This window comes from Rattus rattus, chromosome 7 (genome assembly GCF_011064425.1).
Source record: "Rattus rattus isolate New Zealand chromosome 7, Rrattus_CSIRO_v1, whole genome shotgun sequence".
Classification (NCBI taxonomy): Eukaryota; Metazoa; Chordata; class Mammalia; order Rodentia; family Muridae; genus Rattus; species Rattus rattus.
Window position 1 is genome coordinate 29,122,328 of NC_046160.1, and position 20,342 is coordinate 29,142,669.

Below are 20,342 nucleotides of genomic sequence, written 5' to 3' on the forward strand. Positions count from 1 at the left end.
CATGATAGAAATATATGATGTAGGACCCCTGGGGGTCGCGACCCACAGGTTGAGAACCAATAGACTAGCGGCAAAGGGCCCTTCCCCAGGCTTGGGCTATCTCGAGGGTTCTAAAGGCAAATTCACACATCTCATTTTCATCTACAGAAAAGAAGCTGCCGAAGGGAAGATTAAACAGCTGTCTGCTTCCGGATAAGGTGGAGATTTCAGGCCAATAGCTTGTTCCTCAGGTAACTTGGCATCCCCCAAACACATGCCCTTGCTGGCCACAGCAGGGGAGCAAATTACATGTTATTAGAACAGTCTGGATGGGGAAGTCACTGCAGCCCTCGTCTTCTTTACTTCAGTGACAATTTGGCAAAGCAGTCGATCGTGCCGCCAATCATGTCTCTTCTGGCTAGTTCCCAAAAGGAAATACTGTCAGACATGACTACAGGGAGGAGTCCTTGTCATGGTCTCAGTTTGCCATTTGCCACTGTATTAGTGAGGCTTCCTATTGCTATGGTCAGACACCATGTCCAAAAGCAAGTTGGGGAAGAAAGGGTTTATTTGGCTTATACTTCCCCACTGTAGTCCATCACTGAAGGAAGTCAGGAGAGGAACTCAAACAGGGCAGGAACCTAGAGACAGGAGCTGATGCAGAGGCCATGGAGGAGTACTGCTCACTGGCTTGCTCCCCATGGCTTGCTCAGCCTGTTTTCTTATAGAACCCAGGACCACCAGCTGAGCAATGGCTGCACCCACAATGGGCTGGGCCCTCCCCCACTGATCACTAATTAAGATAATGCCCCACAGGCTTGCCCATAGCCCCAGTTTACAGAGGCTCCCTCCTCTCTAATGACTCTAGCCTGTGCCAAGTTGACATAAAACTCATTGGTACAGTCACCTTTTCCTTCCTGGTGGAAAGTTCTTCCAGGGGAGCCTGTTTGTATGTCAGGCTGCATTTTCAAATTGACATTGCATTTAAATGGACGTTGCCCTTCCAATTTCAGTGCATTTAGAGACACAGCGTATACAGATCCATCTCATGTGTGCTTCTCCGTGTTTCCTACTGGGTGGTGGTCAGTATCACCTCTCTCGTATGCTGGGAAACCTTGTGACTGCTTTGGTGAGCGGAAGTCACTGGAGCAATGGCTCTACGACTTCGGAAGCTGGATCAGAAGAAAGACCCCTGCCTCCGAATGTCTGAACTCCTCTCAGATGCCATGCTGTGAGGAAGCCCAGGCTAGTTGAGGAGGCCACAGGTGGGTGTCTGGCTGACAGCTCCTCTCTAGGTCTTCACTGACCACCAGCACCAGCCGTCAGGATGCGAATGAAGACACTTTCTGGATGTTCCTGCCCCGGCACTTAGGTGTGACTGCTCAAAAGGCCCTGTGTGAGAACTGTGTGGCTGCACTCTGTAGTCCTGTGTGAGGGGTGAAGGTGATGCGTATTAGTTGACAGCCCTGAACAGCAATAGTTCACACCCCTTGTCTCTGCTACTGAAACCTGGAAGCTCACTCCTCCCAAGTGTTTCATCTCAAGCTCTGAAAGTTCCTAACATCTGGGCATTGCCCCCCCCCCTCTCTCTCTCTCTCTCTCTCTCTCTCTCTCTCTCTCTCTCTCTCTCTCTCTCTCTCTCTCCCTCCCTCCCTCCTCTCTCTCTTTCCTTTTCTCTCCCTTTCTCTCTCCTTCCCTCCCTTCCCAGGCTGGCCTCAAATTCCCTCCCCACTACAGCCAAGGGTGATCTTGAACTTCCGATCTTTTGGCCTCCCAAATGCCAGGATTACCAGGCACGCGCCATCATGCCTGGTTCATGCAGTGCTGAGGATCAAACCCAGGGCTTGTCGAAGACTCTGCCAATTTAACTGCTACCCTGACCCTCGAGCAGATTTGGAAGTAGGAATTCCAGTTGTCAAAAAGCTTTAAGGCGCTCTAACATTTCCAAGATAGGCGGTCGTGATGTAGTGGAAGCTTCCTGACTCCTCAGTCGGGCACTCACTGTCCCAACTCTGCCACCTTCTGGTGCTGTGTCCTTGGATCAGTCACTTTCTGTGCTTCAGGAGCTCAAGTTAGGAAGCAAGCAGACCAAGCACTTTGCCGAATCGGTGTGACGCCGAGATTCTTTATACCTAGGATTATGGTGATGGAAGGGTCTGAGACAGCATACAAAGATGACACGTAGGAACTGCCTTCCGTCAACAATGATAACCGATTTGTCGAATATCCATTCATTTCTGGGCACTACCAAAGGTCACGTGTACATACTGGTTTATTTGATGGTCGTCACTGTGAGTTAAGACATCCCAGTGGGAGCTGGCAGAGCTCAGGGGGTAAAGACACTTGCCAAGCCTGGGGACCCGAGTTTGATTCTCAGGAGCCACATGGAGACATGAGAGGGCTGTGAGTTGTCCTTTGTCTTCTACGTATGCACTGTGGGGTATGCATCACACAGAGAGAGAGAGAGAGAGAGAGAGAGAGAGAGAGAGAGAGAGAGAGAGAGGAAATTTTTATTTATTTAATCACTTGTGACCCCCATTTTACAGAGCGGGAACCCGGCGATGTTAAATCACTTTCTCTAGATTACACAACTAACAAAAGCAGAGATGGAATTTGAACCCAGGAAGTTTATCCACTGTGCCACACTGACTCTGGGTAAACGTTTAACTCTTGAGTTATGGGTGCTCATGGCACGAGTGCTCAGCCCAGCCCGTCCCTGAGGAGACCGAGTGGATAAACCAACAAGAATGGAACCGGTGGTTGCTAGCTCTGAAACAGGCTGATAAGAAAAGAGGATGGGGCCGAGCTTGCTGGCCTAGGGGCAGTGGGCAGTGGAGCAGGGCGGACCTCTGAGGAAGATGATTCCTTGCAGTATCAGGATAGAGGCCCTCGTCTGGTGGTCTAAGTCAGCCTGGGCAGAGGTAGACATGTGGTGTTACTAGATGGCAAGACACTTGACATTAACCCCTGATCTTTTCCTGATCCCCAGTGAGTCATCTGCCTTCATCCCTAAAATGCTAATAACATGGGCAACTCCTATATAAGAACACACAGAGAGTATTTGGGGAACCAGAAATAAATGCTTTAGTTAAGTTTTCCAGTTGACAAAGGGTTTATTATTTTGTTTCCTTTAGATAATTTTGTAGAGAGACATTTATTTACAAAGATTAAATTACTTCTCCTTTTTTAAAAAAATGTTTACTTATTTGTTTAGTGTATGTATGTATGTATGTATGTGGGTACATGTGTGCCATTGTGCATGTGTGGAGGTCAGAGGACAACTTTCGGGACCAGGCAGGTCTCAGAGAACAAATCGGGTTGTCAGGCTTGGTGCCAGGTACCTTGATTCTCTGGCCCTTCTTTCTCCTCCTCATATCTTTTTTAAGGATTTATTTATTTTATATATGTGAGTACACTGTCACTCTCTTCAGACACACCAGAAGAGGGCATCAAATCCCATTACAGATGGTTGTGAGCCACCACGTGGTTGCTGAGAATTGAACTCAGGACCTCCGGAAGAGCAGTCAGTGCTCTTAACCTCTGAGCCATGATATGGGGCTGGCATTTACCTCTGTTTCATTCTCTATTCTATTGGCTTGCAAAACGATGACAGATTTCAAAGCTCTGCCCTGTCGAGGTGTGGCCCTTGTCCCCATGTGGGACAGCTACTGAGATTTTCGGGTCCTCGGTATAGGGCTGCAGAGATCAGCAGTCCCATCTACCACTAAGGAGGGCGACTGTCACCTGTAGGGTGCTCTCGGGTCATTGGCTTCAAGGAGTTGAACACCACCTTGGTTTGTCTCTCTAGTCTACTTCAGACTTACAATGCAGATGTAGTATTTGTAGTGTTTGCAAAGGCAGGAATTCCTGAGTCTGAAACAGGGGACTGTGGCTTGGGTGAAATGCCTGGTGTTTGTGACATCTGTAGATGGCTCCCTCTGCTGGCTTCAATGACTCCGGATGAGAGGGACATGGTGGAGGTGAGTGGCCCGTAAGATCTCTCTTCTTTTGCTTATGTTTTTACATATCTGTTTCTCTCCCTTCCTACTCCTGGCATTTGTTGCCTTCCCAAAACCTCTGGTGTTCCGAAACTGTAGTCCAGCTCTCGAGAAGTGGAGACCAGAGGGACATGAATTCGAGGCCAGCCTGGGCTACAAGAGACTTGTCTCAAAACCACGACACTATTCTAGAGAGAGGGCTCAGAGGTTAAAAGCACTTGTTACTCTTGCAGAGGCGCTGAGGTCAATTCCCAGTACCTACCCTGTGATTCGCAACCACCTATAACCTTAATTTTAGGAGGTCTGATGCCCTCTTCTGACTTCTGTGGGCATCAAGTATGCATATAGGGCACACACATATGTGCAGGCAATGTGTGTGTGTGTGTGTGTGTGTAAAATAAATAAATCTAATAAAAATTGTAAAACCCCAAAGCTAAAACAAACACCCATCCCCATCCCCCAAATTCCAATAAACTCATTACCAGCTCAGGTCATTGTCAAACACTGCCACTTCTGTCCCTTCAGCCTCACAGCCTCTGCCCACATTTTCCTCCCCATCCTGAGGCTACACTGGCAAGCATTCTCCAAGTGTTCCTGAGAGCCCAGCAAATGGCCAGGCTCTCAATGAGGACAGTTAGAACACAAGCTGAAGCCAAGGTCAGAGTCTGGCCACATGGCCGAGGAAGTGAGGCCAATATATAGAACCAGTTAAGGACACAGCCAGGGTGACAAGGCATAGACAGTTTGGTGTGAGCTGTGTTTCAGTTTAAAACAAAACACTGGTAGTTGTGAGGCCAGACTCTCCTGAGAGTAATGAGGCTGAAGAACATGGCTGGAGGCCTAAGGCTGATGGAGAAATCTTGGGTCCCTTTAAAAGACTTGGAGATGTCTACGCGGCAGGGAGAAGAACACAAGGGAAAAAACATTGGGCAGAAGATGAATCCAGGAGGGGGCGGACCCTTAAGAGCAAGCAGGTCCTGGGAAAGCAGTGGAGATTCTCCTAAGGGTGAAGGGAGTTGTCACTTGGGGGTGGTAACGACCACAACCGAACCCTCAGTATCCCTGAGGGGCTGCCTAGGCTGTTGGCAAAGAAGGCCTATTCCGAGCTCTCCAGCAGACACCCAGGCTCCCCAGGGGTTCTGACCTAAGGGTCCTGGAAACCGTTGAAAAGCGCAATTAACAAAGTAAAGGGTAAACAGAAACCGGAAGCCTTTTCACTCAATCACCTTGAAGTGGTTTCCAGCATATTAACTAGGAACATACACTCCCTGGCTGGCCTCAGGAACACACCATGCCACAAAAGGAAGTTTCCTTTGCAAATTTGCAAGGGGCGGGGAAGCATGGCAGGCACAGAAACTGTAGTCCAGTGACTATATTCTCACCAAGCAAGCTGGTATGAATGCAGATGCACTCCAGGAAACAGGGCCCTGAAGAGTGTGGGGAGCCCCCTCCCAACGGCCCCCCTCCTGCCCTTAACCCTGACATTGTTAAACCAGAATCTGGGCATAGCCCACACCCGTCCTTGCACTGCTCCAGCACGCCTGGTGTCCCTGCTCTGAAGACTCACAAAGAAGCAACTGCGCTGGCAGGGTTGGGTTCCAAAGAGTAATAATGACAGGGGCAGGAACAGTGTGGGACTCTGGTCTTTGGCCCAGAGGCCCCAGGAATTGGAGTAGGGTGACTGCGTAACTAGCATACCGCTTGAACACTAGCATCTACATTTAGTACAGCTAGTTGGCCAAGGTCCCAGAGCTGGTGACAGCAAAGCAGGGGTTCCTTGCAGTTTTTAGGCCTGTTCAAAATGACCTAGGGAGGAGCCTGGGGTAAGGGGTCAGAGGATGGCGATGGTGGTTCTCACTATTTTGTCATGCAGAGAGACCCCGTGCCTGGAAACCACCCACAAGACTTGAGCACCTCTGGTCAGCTGATATGTTGATCCTGTGAACCGCTCCTCCAGCTGGGTCCCAGCCTGGAAGGACCCTCAATTTAGGGACTCTGCTTCCTCGCTGCGTCCCATTCAGTCCGGCAGGCCCCTCCTCAAAGCTCAGTGTCAGGGTATACAGGACAGTGTTGTTGAGAGGTGGGTGACCTGGGATTCAGCCAGGGCTGGGGTAGGTGACCAGTATCTCAGAGGCAAAGCTGGAGCTGACCTCGTGGCTCGCAGCACATGGCGGGATCAGGACTGTGGAAGTAGGTGCTTTACAACACCTCTGGACCCCAGGGGTCAGAAGACTCCAGCGAGTGTGCCTTTGAGCATCATCGGGATTAGACAATCAACCTCCTTTCCCACTGAGTATCCTCTACCAGGACACAAGGCAGGAAGGAGTTAAGAGACCAAATGAGTGATGGAGGCCAAATGGGGCAGTGGCAAGGGTGTACGAGAAGGAAGACATCAGAGCATGTGATACTGGGACTTCCCGGAAGAGATGAGCAAGGATGTATTGAGATTGGATGGACGGATGAAGTTCCAAGGGTTCGGGGTCCTGTGATGGAGAGCAGTTACAATGCCCCCTAAAGAGCTGAGACCTCCCCTGGAGGATAATCTTTCTCAAACAGAGAGGGACAATGAAGGAAAAATGGCGCCCCTCTTCCCAGAGGTATTTGAGATGTGCAAAGAAATCCCCAAATACAAGTGGGCGTTAGTGGGCTCTAAGACTACCTCACTGAAGATGAGGCTTAATCGTTTTTTTTCAAGACAGGGTTTCTCTGTGTGGCCCTGTCTGTCCTAGAACTTGCTCTTAAAACCAGGCTGGTCTCAAACTCACAGAGATCCTCCTGCCTCTGCCTTCCAAGTGCTAGGATTAAAGGCCTGTGCCACAGCCACTTGGTGAGGCTTGATACCAAGGTTTAAAGTTGGATATATCGTGGGAACTAAAATGCAAAATCTCCTTGCATGTTTCAGTTCACACAGGAGTGTTCTCTCTCAGTTAAGGCCAGTAGCTGCTTCAGACTGTGTCCACACACCGAGGGCCGCCGGTCCCCTGCCATATCCAGCAAGGCCTGGAAAGAGCTTTGATGGCAACAGATAGAGTTAGTGGCATTCTATAGAAGTCACTCAAGCTGCTCCAATGGAGGCTAGGGGCCAGGAAGGAAACGAAATGATCTGGAGACTGCTGTCACCCTTACGAAGAGAGCAGTTAGTGTGAGACCTGAGCGCTCAACTTGGGCTCCCTTGGGAGTCTACTGCTCAGCCCGGCACCCACCCCCAAGGAATCTCAGACGACTGGAGTGGAGCAGCAGTTCCTGGACGTGACAGAACTCATGGACCCCCAGCAGCTGTGGCTGCCTGTACAAGACCTGCACAAAACCACACCATTCAGCAGTAAATGGAGCAGAAGGGGTTTGCGAGCCCCCACACCTGATGCTGGGGATGGGGAGATGGCTCAGCAGTTAAGAGTACTTGTTGCTCTTGCAGATGACCTGGATGTGGTTCCTAGTATAGACATGGCGGTTCACAACCCTCCACAACTCCAGTTTTAGGGGATCAGTGTCTTCTGCTGAACTCCATGAGCAGCAGGACACCCACACAGGCAAACATTCTCATACATTAAAAAAAAAAAAAAGTAAGTGATGGCTGCTGACTTGGGCCAAGGTGGCAGAGAACAGAGGCATGGCATGACTGAAACAGAGTCTGGGTATGTCAAGAAGTCAATGTCTAGCTATGAGGACTGTGCCCAGGTCGCAGCTGACTGTGGGGAACAAGTTATCCTCAGGTGAAGCTTGCGGATGGCAGGCAATGCCCAGTGCAGTTCACAGGGCCAGGGAGCTGGTGGCCAGGCCCTCAGGCCCTCGCAGAGGTGTTCTGGGGACTGGGTTGGGAACAAGATTGCTTCTGGGTACAGTGCAGACACCAGCCTCCATGTGTTAGCAGGGAGAACTGCTGTCCCAGCTTCTGCTGATGGGTCAAAAAGATCTCTAATCTGCATCAGAGCTGAGGGACCAGGTGCATGGAACAGAACAGTGGGTGAGGGAAGTTCTGGAAGGCTGAAAGGTAGTTGGCCAGCAAGAGGTGGCTGAGATGCGGCCCATGAACAGTACCCTCTGCCTGCGATGGACACCAAGGGACAGAGAGTGGTTGCTTATGGAATCCCCCCCGCCCCCCGAGCATAGACTAGCACAGGATCGGTGTATATCTTGTCCTTCTTCAGAGTCCGATAGCTTCTTTGGTTGGGGAAAGACATGAGACTTCAAACACCAAGACAGTCACTTAAAAAATATTTTTAAGGCTGTGCAAATGGCACTGCTCATCGGGTTAAGGGCCTGCAATGCAAGTCAAGGGTCCAAGTTTGGGTCTGCAGCTCCCAAATAAAAAAGTCAGGGTGTGGCCATTTGTGCCTGCAATTCTAGCACTTGGAGCATAAGACAGAAAGATCTAGGTGAATGGGGTGGCTCACCAGCCAGACTGTCTAGTCAGTCGATATGCTCCAGTTTCAGTGGAAGAGCCGGCCTCTAAATAATCTTAAATAAAATAAATATGGAAAGCAATAGAGGATGATAATGGACAGTGACCTCTGACCCACACATACTCATGCAATTGCTCCTGCATCAGTGAGCTAGCGCTCTCTCTCTCTCTCTCTCTCTCTCTCTCTCTCTCTCTCTCTCTCTCTCTCTCTTGCTATTAGACTAGACTGGCTAACCAGCAAGCGCCCCCTGGGGGGTCCTCCTGACTCTGCCTTATCAGCATTGGGATTACAAGTAAGCAACATTTCACAGGGGTACTGGGGATTCAACTCAGCTAGGTCCTCACACACGCACAGCAGGCACATTACCCACAAAGTTGTCATCCTCCAGACACTCCCCCGTGTGTCTACATCCTTAATTAGCAGTTCTCAAAACAATCTGCCCCCATCCCCCTCAGTTTCCCAAGACCATCTCAGGGGAATCCCAAGGTCAAAATGTCTCCATAATAACATGTAGTCTTTGCTTGCCCCTTTCACTCTCGCTGTCAGCACAGAGTTTCCCAGAGGCTATGTGACCTAATATGGCAAGGGATTAGGGGCAGAAGCGAACGTGAGAATCAGCTGTCTTCTGTTAATCCAGACACTAAAGAGAGATTTGCAAACACATAAAATAATGCTGGCTTTGTGATGAATGTACTTACTTTAGGAAATTAAGCGCTCTCTCTCTCTCTCTCTCTCTCTCTGTGTCTCTCTCTGTGTGTGTGTGTGTGTGTGTGTGTGTGTGTGTGTGTGTGTGTGTAGAGGTCTGAAAGCAATCTGGAGAGTTACCCTCAGGAACATTGATCATCTCCTTTGAAACAGAACCCAGAGCTCACTGATAAGGTTAGGCTGGCTGGCCAGGGAGCCTCAGGGAGTCTCCTGTCTCTATTTCTCCAGCACTGAGATTGCAAGCGTGCATTTGCCATGTACAGCATTTTCATGCGGTTTCTGCGGATCAAGCTCAGACCATATCCTCTCAGTCTCAAGGCAAATGCTTTACCAACTAAGTCATCCTTACAGTACCCCCCCCCATTTTCATAAAAATGTTTTGCTGTTACAAAATGCTATTTTAAGTATATTAAGTGAATAAGCAATTTTCAAAAATAGTTTCAGTGCTAGATCCTAACGCGGGATTAATCTACAGATAGGAGCCACGTAAACACATTGGGATCGCCAGTCATTTATAAGACTGTAACTGTGCAATGCTGAGGTCAGAAACCCCCTGATGCTAGTCCTCCAAAGGGCTGGCTGAAGCCTCATGGTTAAGAGTCTTCAAAGTTCTGACAGGTTTGCTTGATGAAAAATGATGAGAGAGGAAGCCTGTTTTGAAGCCAACTCAAGTGAACATTCCTCCACTCGGACACAGGAGGGCGCTCCTACCAACCAGCTGATTTCTTGCCGCACTTGAAACAACGTTGCTGACAGGCCCTTTAGTTTTATTTACTACATTAACAAAGAAAGATGTATCTCTTGTCCACGGTGATGTATTTTCAATTTCTCCGTGTCCATCTATTATTAATCAATCCCATGCAGGCCTCCTGGTCTGAGGTCCTCCATTCCTTAGTCACAACTTAATGGTCCCTTAGGTGATGCCCCGTAGGAAGGGCAGGGCATGAAGCACTTATCGCTGTTTCTGGAGGTGGCTGCTGACCTTGGATTCTGTAGACTGACGAGGACAGAGGGATCTTTCTTTTCATTAGGTGCAGTAGTCTAGTTAACCACCCCCAGCTCTGGCGCATGGCACACTTGTCTGTGATAGTTTGCAAAACTGTCTAGAAGGTGGCTTTTTCTTTCTGTCCCATCACTAGAGTTCCTTATATCTATGTCATCCACAGGAAATAACCATATCTAGTGTTCAGTGGGAGAGTTAGGGCAGGGGTAGCAGCTGGGGGCACTGGCTGGGTTGGTGCCTAGCTTTTATTAATGGTCTTTTCCAAAACATCACACCATGTTTTTACCTCTGGGAGACACATCTTTTTATGTTTTGAAGGGAGTTCTTCATGGTCACTCAGCTGCTACGGACTAAGGAGGCCCTGGCCATGGCATGACTATAGTCAGCTATGACACTAGAGTCTGAGTACCTATGGAAGGTTCTTCTTTTCTACTTTGGGATTAAAGACTGGGTGAATTACAGGTTTGTAATAGGTGCAGTCTGTTGTATGCCTTATGGTGGTTCTCCAACTTCCTTACGCCGCAGCCCTTGAATACAGTTCCTCATGTTGGGGTGACCACCAACCATAAAATGTTTTTGATGCTCCATTACTGTAATTTTCCTACTGTTATGAATTGTGATGTTCCTCAAGGCGGCACAAGGTCTGTGTCCAGGAGCCCCAGAGGGCCGTTGCTGTGGCATCAGTGGCTCCAGCTGGCACTTCAGCGACTGAAGTCTCCTAACCTGGGACTGACACATTTTCCCATGATCAGAGGTCCCTTAACTATGCTAATCAGCCTAAGTAGGCAGACACAAGCTTACAGGCCCTACTGTATTCTTTTATAAGTCATTTTTCTTTTCTTTGATTTTTTTTTTTTTGAGACAGGGTTTCTCTGTGTAGCCCTGGCTCTCCTGGTTCTCACTCTGTAGACCAGGCTGGCCTTGAACTCACAGAGCCCTGCCAGCCTCTCCCTCCTGAGTGCCGAGATTAAATGTGTGTGCTGCCACCACCACCACCTATTACATGTCATTTTTAATATTGACATAAATAGAGTTTTGGAACGTAAGAGCTCATAGAGGCTTTGAAATGAGGGTCTCTTTTCTCATCTTCTACAAGGTCAGTTTAGTGAACCACACTGATAGTGGAGAGATCTCAGAGCATAGCGGCACATACCTGTAATCCCAGCACTCCGGATGCTAAGGCAGGAGGATCATGAGTTTGAGGCCATCTTCGTCTACATTATAAGCCCTTGGTAATAGGAAAATTTACCAATACTGTGAATGTGCTACTTAGAGACCATTACGCAAACAAGTTGGTACTAAAATACTGATATGAGTGCCTATAGAAACTCAATCCCCAGGCTGTGACTGCCCTGACTGACTTTCTCCTGACCCTCAAGACCAGGCAAGCTCCCCTCACTCCCAGCATTCCGCAAGTGTGCTAGTTCTAAGAAGCCTCTGCCATTGGCTAGTCCCAACAGTGTCACATCCAGGTTCATACCCAGACTCCAGGCACTCCTTAAAAGGCAAGCTAGTTCTGGACTCAGATTTCCTGGAAAGGCGGTGTCCTTATTAATTTGATGTCACCTTGACCCAAACTAGAGTCATCTGAAAGAGGGAAGCTCAGTTGAGAAAACGTCTCCCTAAGATCTAGCTGGAGGCATTTTCTTATTTGGTGATTGATGGGGGAGGCACAGCCCATCCCTGGGCTGGTGGTCCTGGGTTCTATCAATAAGCAGCCTGAGCAAGCCACGAGGAGCAAGTCGGTCAGCAACACCCCTCCATGATCTGTGCATCAGCTCCTACCTTCGGGTTTCTGTACTGTTTGAATTGCTGTCCTGGCTTCCTTCAGTGATAGCTTGCAATGTGGAATTGTAAGCCAGATAAACCCTTTCCTGCCAAGTTACTTTCTGGTCATGGTATTTCATAGTAGCAATAGGAACCTTAACTAAGACAGCGGAGTGATAGTTAATTGAGATGTTACTGTGTCTTCTAGTGTTTTTTTCTTCCCACAGTGGACAGGTAGCCAGCCCTCAGCTTGTTTTGCAAAGCAGGCGTGGTTTCTCTAATAAACACCCAGGTTCACTGGAGAGAGGGTATTAACATCCAGCACTGTTGAGAGGGGCGCGGTGAGATGTTTTTCTTTTCCCTGACTGGAAAGGAGAATGCTGGAAGCTTGTCAGCCAATGGCATACTGGTGAGGCCCCAGGGCCACTTGGAACCTCGGTCTCAGAGCCAGGCTTGCTAGATGATTCTGTACAAGGAGTGCCACACAAGAGCATAGACCCTCCTGGCCTGAAGGACACGAGTAAAGCCACCTCCACCAGCAGGTACTCAAACAGCAAATGAACGGAGAAGGAGGAGATGGGACCCACAACCTTAAAGTTATTTTTGTTGCTACTTTGTAACTGTAATTTTGCTACTGTTATGAATTATACATAACTGTGTTTTGGATGGTTTTATGTGACCCCCTGTGGAAGGATTGTTTGATCCTCAAAGGGGTTGAGAACCACTGGTTGAGAACCACTGTTCTAGATGCTTCCAGCTAAACTTAAGTTGACAGAGGAATACAGGCTGAGAGTCAGCTAAGCGTTGGCATGTAATGGTTCTCAGAACCCACAGTACCTACAGCCATGTATGGTGCTGGGCCATGTGCTGACCTTCTATCAAGGGAGAGAAAGGCCCAAAGGGGTCAGGGGTCAACCTCAAGGCTCTTACCCCTCCCTTTTTTTTAAAAACGTTTGTGCATTTACTTAGAGAAAGCGTGTTTGTTTACTTATTTACATATGAGCACATGTTAGGTGGTTAGAGACTAGCTGACTCGTGGGAGTTCTTCTCTCCTACGATATGGGTCCTGGGGAACAAACGGAGGTTACTAAACTGAAGGGTTACCTCCCGGGACCGTCTCCCGCCTTGGCTGTGAGATAGATGTTCATTTATACTCAACTCACTTTTTTATTGCAAGTCTCGATAGCCAAACAAACTGGGGCCCTTCCCAGTTACTGGAGCCAGCTGCTCCCTTACTGGGCTGCAGCCTGCACCTGCGAGGACCTGAGGTATCATTTACAAGAAAAGCTCTGCTTCTTCTGCAGCCCAGACTTGAGAATGGGTTTTCCTTTTCTCTTCCTGAGAGTCAGTAGGTAAGATTTCCCTGGCTCTCAGCTGCTGGGACTCCTCCAAGCTCTAGATAAACGATTTAAAAGTCACTCTTTCGAGACTATTTCTTGACACCCTTCTCTGTCCCATCCATAGGCTCAGGGGGGAAAATCATGGTCGAAAAAGATTTAAAAAAATGCCTTGAAGGCTCCCTTTACACAGTCTACACGGGCCAGCTCCACTAATCCCTGCAGCTGTCCCTTCTCAAGAGAGCCAGGCCTCCCTTTGGCCCTGCCTACCCTGAGATTTTCAGCTGCTCCCTTCTCTATCCACACGGGTCCATCTTAGGTTTTCTTTCCTGTGGCCCCTCCCAGTAGTGGCCCTTCACATACACCTCCTGCCCTTGCTTTAAAGGATGTACAACCCCTGATAGAAAGCAATTGCCGTGGGTCTGGACTGGGATGTCAGCTAAAGCTTCAAGGATCTGAAGGTTGTAAGAGGTAGAAGATATGGTCCTGGGGGACAAACTGAGGTTGCTAACCTGGGGGTAACCTCCCAAGAGGCTGTTTTAGGTTCCATTGGTAGCATTAAGCCAACAAGGATGGAAAGGCCAGTTTAACTCTATAATGCTTCACCACATCCAAATACCACAAACAGGCAAACCTCACAGCCTGCATGTTCTTGCCTGCACGGAAGGGCTCAACCTCAAGCTGAACCCTAAGAACTAAACAGGAGAGAGGGTACAATTTCTGACCCCAGCCACAAATGCTTCAATTCCCTGAAGAGGAGATTTTCCTTCCTTTCATCTTTTTCCCTTTTCCCTTCCTCCGACCCTTCCTGCCTCTCTCTTTCATCACCAGAAAGGACACTAGAGAACCACGGTATAATGGAACCATTGTTCTTGGGGTAAACGGTAACTCATTAAGTATAAAGAATTATGTTCAAATGCGTCTGAACTGTGTCTCCAGAGTTAATGGGATTTTTAAGGGCTTGGGGCACAGGGTAGGAAGTGCCTGGAAGTAATAGGGTAGAATGATGATCCTATGCCTTAAGTATTGCTTTCCCTGGGGTAGCTGGTAATTACTGGGAAAGCATGTTGCTCTGAGCGACCATGTGCTCAAGAACTCAGTGAATTGTCTTATGGTTTAGACGTGAAATGTCCCCAGAGGCTCATACGCATGAACCTTTCGTCCCCTGTTGATCATGCCTTTTGGAGACATTTGGGAAAGGAAGGGTAGCTGGTAGGGGCCAATGGGGCTGGCTTTTGAGGATTACAGCCCAGCCCCACTTCCTGCCTATACTCTCTCTGCTTCCAAATCCTCTGTGATATAACAAGCACACCCTATGCTCCCACTGTCACCGTGCCTTCCTACCACAATGGACCGGAACCCCTGAACCAAGAGCCAAAATAAACTCTTCTTTCCGTGCTTCCGTTAGGCATGTGGTTAGAGCAATAAGAAAATTAACCAATACAGGCCCCTTTTAGGAGACTCCCAGTAAAAGAGTTGATAAATCAAATCCGTAGTCCATGGGGACCTTATGTGGGCACTGACTTCAGGGTCCTCCCTTTTCATGCATATGTGTGTGGTGTATGTGCACATGAGCTTAATGTGCTTATGTTTGTGGAGGCCCAAGACTGATGTTAGGAATCTTATTCAATCTTCTTTGTTCTTTGATAAGCATAGTGTGCCTCAGTCAGATCTAGAGTTCCCCAATATAGCTAGGTTCACTAGCGATCTTGTTCCTGGGATCTCCTGTCTCTGCCTTCCAATGTGGGAATTACAGGCTAGTTGACACATCCACCTAGCATTTACATGGATCCTGGGGATTTGAACTCTGGTCTTTTTGCTTATTGCTGAAAACACTTTAACCCCTGAGCCATTTCCCCAGGTCCCAGAGGAATCTTTATAATAGTCTGTGTTGCTAAAAATAGGAGACGGCATGCATGTTTTATAACATGCACATATATATATATATATGTGCATCATATATATATATATATGTGCATCACTAAACACACATAGGAAATGCCTCTCACAATTATGAATGAACAAAATCTTTTCTGGGTTCCATGGTCCATGGGGACCCTAAGGTTCTGTCTTGGTTCCACAGATACCAGCAAAGAGAGGCTGCCTGCTGTGGGGAAAAGCCATTTATTGAGGGTGCTTCAGCTCTGCCCCCAGCACATGAACTAATCAGGATACATATCTACATAAAGTAGTAAAAGGTCCCAGGTGTCCAGAGATCCCAGTCCCCACATTCCTTAGGGTGGTCAGAGACCTACCCTCAGGCCAGGCACAGGAGTGGGAGTCTAGTGTCTTTGCTCATCGAACTGTACAAGGAGAGCTATCTCTCAGTGAGGTGATGAGGCCAGTGCTCTCAGTTCTCCTAGCCTAGATGTCTGTTTGACCTGGGCCATTGGTAGTAGGATAGTTGGTAAAACATTCTGGATACTAATTTGAAGGAGCTTTTGAGGCCAACATGATGGCAAGTGCTTTTCATCCCAGCACTTGGAAGGCAGAAGCAGGCTGATCTCTGTGAGTTCAAGTACAGCCAGAGCTCTGTAAACAGAGGCTGTCTCAAACAAACAAACAAACAAACACCGCAGTGGAGTTTTTTGGGGGGGGCAAGACTTACTTTGAAATTAGTGGACTTGAAAAAAAGAACGCAGTTTTCCCACCATGGACTGTGTTCTGGAACTATCCTACTACCAATGGCCCTGTTCCACCTGAAGTCAGGAAGTAGGAAGAAATGACTGCTCTTGCTTTTTCCAAAAATAATTTTATCCTTATTATTAATGTATGTGTATGTGCATATGTCTGTGTGTTAGTATGTGCACGAGAATGCCTGAGGGGGCCAGATGAGAACATTGGATCCCCTGTAGCTGGACTTACAGCGAGTTGTGAGCCTTCTGAGGTAGGTGGTGAGGCCAAACTCAGGACCTCTGGAGGAGCAGAAAGATATGTTAGCTGCTGAGCTAGCCATATTTTCTTCTCTTAAAGCAATCCGGGATTGCAGCCTGTGGAATGGCGTTGCTCACTGTTAAGATCTCCCCAATTGAATTAACCTGATCTGGAAATAGAACACCCTCACCAGGCGTGCCCAGAGGCTTTGTCTATTAGTAGGTCCTGTCAAGTTGATAACATTAACGTTTACATCAGGTTTCATAATTGCATGGGCATGTACTTTTAAAGACGTCTCTTTATATATACATATCCTTTGGTTCCGTGTCACTGGAATACGCTGGGGTTTCTCCGATCCACCTATGTGCACTTCCATATCAGATCCAGACAGTGGGTTTCATAGTCAGCCATCAGGCGGAGGATGTGTGTAATCTCTCACTGTTAGGGGATGGTTGCATTTCAAAAAAGGGGCAGGGGGCAAGCCCAAATTTGCTTTATATGTCTTACATTGGCTAGAAAGCCTCTGCTTTTGTACTAGGTATTATAGTATTTCCCCCACATGTTTGAACAAGGCAGCATAGCCTGTGGAATTGTGGGGCACATCTCTGCTCCTTTACGACTTTAGGACATGACCTACCCTCAGATTCTTCAGCTGCTTTGAATTCCAGGGCTACGAAGACCAAAAATAGCTGCTTTGAATTCCAGGGCTACGAAGACCAAAAATAGCGCCAAGGAATCAGGACTGACTGAGCTAGGGAGGCGAGCGCTTACCTTTGGGTCATAATCAGTACAAATAATGACGGCAAGACAGAGCCAGACACAACGGTGGCAGGACTTCTCTACTCTACACCCAGCTCCATGGAGTTACAAAGCTCAGTGTCAACTCACAGCACCAGCTGAGGGAGGTGGAGCATGTGCCAATATACACGTATCCAGAGGGTGCCTCGTACTTGCTTGGGAGTTCAAGGCCTGCCACATTTCGGGAGCTATGACAGCTATCTATGTGAAACCTTCAACAGTAGGAGAAACTTCATCAGAGACTCAGACTACAGCAAGGAGAAGGCACTGATGGGCCCAGCTAGAGGGACCCAATATGCTCGACACTGATGTACTTCTTCTTTGAGGGTCAAGGTGAGGATCCCCGAGTCCGAAGACAGGTGACAGTCTAAACTGTAGAGCACATCATATTCATTTGGAGGGCTGACCGGAAAAATCAAGTTTCTGGGTCTTAGCTCAGGGTTTGTAAGCAAGGAGCTCTGAAGTAGATATGAAGAATGTTCCTGTGTAGAAAGTTCCAGGGTGGGGCTGATGCTACTTTTATTAGGTACTAACTAAATATCTCAACTTGAAAACAGAAATGGGCTGTTTGGGTTTCAGAAGTTTCAACTCATCGTCATTCGGCTCCATTGATTTGGGCCCTCTGTTGAGACACTGCATCATAGGGTGTGGGGGATGTGGGAAGAGGGTGCTCATTTCACCGTGAGTGGGAAGGGAGAGAGATAGAGGCTTGAGCCCTAACTGTCCCTCCAAGCACATACTCTCAATGATCTGCCTTCCACTAGGCCCGCCCCTTAAATGTTCTAATACCTTCTGATAATGTAACGAGCTGGAGGTCAGACCTTTACGACACAGACATTTACCACGTCCTTTAAAGACTACAGATTCTTGGGCTTCTCTACCAACACCTAAGACCAGTGCACTCTACATGGAGTCTGGCACCTCTGCTTTGAAATGCCTTTCAGGTTGCTTTGAGCTTTGATTTGAGAAACACATCCTAGATGTGTGGTTCTTCATGTTTAAATCTACACATTGGGGTATATGCATATGCATGAGTTTGTGTACATGTGTGTGCACACATATGTATGCACATGTGGAGACCAGGGATCAACATCAGGTGTCATCCTGGATCTCTCTCCACCTTATTTTAAAATGTTTACTTTATATGAATGAGCATTGTCTTAGTAAGGGTTTCTGTTGATGTGATAAACACTGTGACCGAAAAACAAACAACAACAACAACAACAAACAAAAACCACTGGGACCAAAAGCAAGTTGGGAAGGACAGGTTTTATTTGGCTTACACTTCCAGATCATAGTCCGTCATTGAAGCAAGGCAGGGCAGGAACCTGGAGGCAAGAGCTGATGCAGAAGTCACAGAGGGGGTGGGGGTGCTGTTTCCTGGCCTGCTCATCATGGCTTGCTCAGCCACCAAGCCTAGGGATGGCACTACTCACAATGGGCTGGGCCCTCCCCCATCAATCACTAATTAAGAAAATACCCTGCAGGCCTGCCTACAGCTTCATTGTATGGAAGTATTTTCTTTTTTTTTTTTATTTTTATTTTATTTATTTATTTATTTTTTTTTATTAACTTGAGTATTTCTTATATACATTTCGAGTGTTATTCCCTTTCCCGGTTCCGGGCAAACATCCCCCTCCCCCTCCCCTTCCTTATGGGTGGTCCCCTCCCAACCCTCCCCCCATTGCCACCCTCCCCCCAACAGTCTAGTTCACTGGGGGTTCAGTCTTGGCAGGGCCAAGGGCTTCCCCTTCCACTGGTGCTCTTACTAGGATATTCATTGCTACCTATGAGGTCAGAGTCCAGGGTCAGTCCATGTATAGTGGAAGTATTTTCTTAACTGAAGTTCCTTCCTCTCAGAGGACTTTAGCTTGGGTCAAGTTGACATAACACTAGCCAGCACAAGTGTTTTGCCTGCACGCATGTGTGCATACATGGGTGCCTGGTGTTCCCAGAAGTCAGTCAGAAGGAGGCACTGGGTTCTCTGGGGCCACAGTTACAGAGGGTTGTGGACTGCCATGTGCATGCTGGAAATCAAATCTTAGTCCTCATCCAGAGTCATTTCTCTAACTCCTTCTATCTCATTCTTGGGACAGGGTGTCTCAGTAAACCAGGAGCTCATGGGTTTGGCTAGACTGAACTGCAGGGGTCCTCCTGTCTCCTCCTCACCAGTGCTGGGATAACAGATGCAGCTGCCATGTCGGTCTGACTTGTTAAAAAGGTGGTAAGGAAGGATCTGAACTTAGGTCCCTCATGCTTGTGGAAGCACTTTATCACTCGAGATCTAGCTCTCTATTGAAAATCTGTGTGTGTGTGTGTGTGTGTGTGTGTGTGTGTGTGTGTGTGTGTGTGTACTCCCATAGCCAGGCAAGGCCTCCAGTGGAAGAAGGGGGACATCACAACCACCCACCCCCAATTCCTTCTATTCAAAATTTGTCCTGCCTATAAGATGTGCAGGGTTAAAGGGGGAAGAGATTGAATGAATGGCCAACCAATGACTGGTCCAACCTGAGACCCATCCCATGGGTGAGAGCCAAACCCTGACACTGTTAATAATACTGTGCTCTGCTTGCAGACGGGAGCCTAGCATAACTGTCTCCTGCTTGGCTTCATCCAGTATCAGATGGAAACAGATTTAGAGACTTACAGCCAGACATCAGGAAGAGCTCAAGTCTGATGGAAGAGTCAGGGAGAGGGATGAGTGAGCACAGGGGTCAAAGACACCACAAGACCTAAAGAGTCAAGTACGGACCCATGCAGGCTCACAGAGACTGAGCCACCAACTAAAGAGCATGCAGGGGCTGGACCTAGGCCCTACACTTTTGCAGTGGATTTGCAGCTTGGTCCTCTTGTGGGCTCCCTAACAACCGGAGCTGTCTCTGACTCTGTTGGCTGCTGTTGGGTCCCCATCATGGATCCTTTACATTTTTTGTAATAACTACTTGTCTTGCTTCTTTCTTAGAAGTGTCCAAACGAGTCTGATTAAAGAGTTCAAAGGCATCCTTCTGCATTCTCAGTAGACCAGTGAGCAGGGACAGCCTCAGTATGCAGAACGATGCCGGCGAGTTTGTGGCCCCGTACGTACTGCGGAAATGCTCTGAGAGCAACCGCATCACTGCCGCCAAGGACCACGCGTCCATCCAGATGAATGGTTGACAGGGGCCCAGCCCGGTTTAATAGCCGGTTTAAAATCTACAGCATCTGCAGGATGAGCGAGTCAGATGATTCCATTCTCCGATTGGCTAAGGCTGATGGAATTGTCTAAAGAACTTCTGAGGCAGAAGAAATCGGGAATAATTTGTTATAAATAAAAGTGGTAAGTTTTCTATGACAAAAAGAATAAAGAGTTCAGAGGCTTCTAGAACTTGAGCAGGGACCTCAGGTGGGGACCAACAAAGCTGAGAAAGATATGCTTGGTATCCCAATTTTAATGTAAAAATTAAGCTTTAGTGAGACGTCCTCATTCTGGTTCTAATGC

At 48.0% G+C, this 20,342-nt stretch overlaps 1 pseudogene; it reads left to right on the top strand.

Annotated features, from left to right (window-relative positions):
* The first annotated feature begins 19,909 nt into the window (after nt 1-19,909).
* LOC116905885 lies at nt 19,910-20,129 on the top strand (annotated as a pseudogene).
* Nucleotides 20,130-20,342: the final 213 nt, after the last annotated feature.